At 34.6% G+C, this 2,942-nt stretch overlaps 1 protein-coding gene across 5 annotated transcripts in view; it reads left to right on the top strand.

Annotated features, from left to right (window-relative positions):
• LOC106873108 (obscurin) overlaps positions 1 to 2,942 on the top strand; it is a 162,686-nt gene that overhangs the window by 133,006 nt on the left and 26,738 nt on the right. The window lies entirely within an intron of this gene.

Here is a 2,942-nt window from a genome sequence, read left to right as displayed (position 1 = left end):
AGTTTGTTTCAAGATTTCTTACCAATAGAGAAAGAACTGGTTTCTAACCTAGATCCCAAGCTCCTTCATTGGAATTTCAACATCAACAGGGCATTTTTGCTTGTATGTATGAGCAGACTTGTATGTTTTATGTATATATTCTCATGCATATACTTGCATATCTAGACATGCTCATATATATTTAAATGATAAACTTCTGGAAAAGTTTACAGATTTTAACAGTTCCAGTGATTGATTGGATCTGCAGTCTTCAAATTAGCTTTCACCTTTCTGGTTTTGAGGAGCTTAATTTCTCAAGATTGGTATTTAGCCAGTGTATTACATATCCTAGGGTCCCAATAATTACAGGTACAAACCTGAAATTGTAATCTGGATAGAGTACTTGCAGATTTCTCAATAGTTCAGCATGGGTGTTCTCTTTTTCACTGATCTTCGGCTTTATGTTCACATCCACTGGGCAGCTAATTTCCACAACTGTGCTCAGTTTCTCTTCTCTATCCGAAATCATTATATCAGATCTGTTGTGCTTACATTTCATTGAGGTCTTCACTGGTACATTTCACCAGTATTCCTTTTTATTATAAGTAGCTATGGTTTCTACTATATTGTGGGTTCTTATTTCTTTGTCCTCTGTATGTATGTATGTATGTATGCACTATATGTATGTATTAAATATATAGACAGATATTGAAAAGTTTAAGACATTTCTCACGAGTAAATTTACATCAAAAACGGGAGAAAATACTTTGAGAACTTTATCATGAATAAAAAGAGAAAATATTTACATTTTTATCAAAATATACCATTAGTTTCAATTGCTTAAAAAAAATTTAATAAGAAAATGAAAACCAAATTGAGTAAAATTAAATTAATCATAGCAGTTTTGAAAGTTCATCTATATCTTTATATGAAATTCATATGGTAGCAGTTATTGGTCTCTGGATGTCTGCTAAGCCATAAGAGTAGTAGTAAAAGTTATAACAGTGGCATTTTTCTATTGACCCTTCCTGGTAATGTTGATATTAAGGTGAAAGAAGTTGTATAGTGAAGTAGCAGTTGCAGCAATAGGAGTGGTTGATTTTGTAGAAGCTGTATCAGCCTCACTACTACTTAATCAACTGCAGCAACAATAGTAGTAGTAGTAGTAGTAGTAGTAGTAGTAGTAGTAGTAGTAGTAGTAGTAGTAGTAGTAGTGGAAAAGGGAGACACCATAGATATAGTGGGAGGGATTTGTTCCTTTCCTTCACTAGCAGAAGTCAGAACAGTAGCTGTAGCAGCATCAAGAGGAGAAGCAGAATTTAATGATTTCAATTTCATAATCACAAATGATGATTGAATTATGCACATGCATACATACATATGTACAATCATACATACATACATACATACATACACACTGACACACACACACACACACACACACACACACACACACACACACATACATATATATATATATGGGAGAATATACAAAAAATAACAACAGACGAGGACAGGTGGTGTAAATAACAAAAGTATATATTAGTATGACGCTCGGGAATACGGAAAGTCTTTGACGTTTCGAGCTACGCTCTTCAACAGAAAGAATACGGAGACAAGGAGAAAAACCCGGAGAAAAAAAATTGAATAGTGTTCAGTCAACGGTCAATTATATATATATACATATACTTATAAATCCATATATATATTTATAATATAATATAATAAATGCAAAAACTAATTTCTGTGTGTCAGTGTGTTACACTTTGACCCCCTTTCTCCCTATTCAATGACACTTCTTCCTGCTGGGGTGTAATAGTAGGCATAGAGATGGTAAGGGTGGTGGTGAAGGCAGAGAGAGAGAGAGAGAGAGAGAGAGAGAGAGAGAGAGAGTGGGTGTGTGAGAGAAAGAGGGAGATGATGTACAACTTTCCTGGCCAGTATAGTGAACCAACTACTGAACACTATCATTTTTGTTTTATTTTTTGCTTTCTTTAATACATACATATATATGTTGAAAAGGCTGCCAGACATACATATATACATTGAAAAGGTTGCAAGACCCAACAAAAATTTTAGGAAAAAATAAATAAGTAAATGAGGGGAAACTTTACCAGTGAGTGTATTAAATACTAAGGCACTAAAAGAGAATGACTCTCCTCAGACACAACAAAATATGTGAGTGTGTGTGTACACACACGCGCACACACACACATAAAATACACTTTAATTGAAATACAGTTTCCCCAAAATTACACATATCTAATATAATAAATGTGAATGTCAGTGTGTCACACTTTTTCAACTTTACTCCCAGAGGCTGCAGCTCAACATATTATACCATTTTGGAATCAAGCTGATTCCGTGAGTAGATTAAAAACATTCCGGGCCAAATCCAGACCTGAAATTTTGGATTCCAATGTTTTCATTGCTGCAATTGTTTTTGGCATTTTATTTTACATGAATTTTAGTGATGAATATGATTATCATTGTGATATGACTCTGGAGGAAGCAATTGCAACAAATTCCCCAAAACAAGTCAGAGATCTGTTTGCAGATCTTCCCATTTTGGGGTGGTTGCTTAAAAGTTACATACTAGCTAAAAAGCCACCCAACAGGGTAGCTTTTAAGCGAGTATGTATATATATATATAAACAATATATGAGTATATGCATATATATGTACATGTATGTATATACGTTCATCTACATGTACATATAGATACATAACTGGGTACATGAGGTGGCAAAAGAACAGGGACAAAATGGTAAACAAGGTGCAACAAACAAGCAGGCCACATAGAAACATCCCCTTCATCAGCTGCCACCATTAAAACTCTGGCGTTTCGAAGAAATAAGGCAGTACGCATCGTTAAAATGGTTCTTCCCACAAACACAAATTAAATTGTTTTCATGGAGGGTAGTGGCGGACGGAAAACAAGACAGGAAAACGAAACGGTGAAA

Source organism: Octopus bimaculoides, chromosome 1 (assembly GCF_001194135.2).
Source record: "Octopus bimaculoides isolate UCB-OBI-ISO-001 chromosome 1, ASM119413v2, whole genome shotgun sequence".
NCBI lineage: Eukaryota > Metazoa > Mollusca > Cephalopoda > Octopoda > Octopodidae > Octopus > Octopus bimaculoides.
Note: the sequence above shows the minus strand (reverse complement) of the source record. Positions and strands in the feature narration are given on the sequence as shown.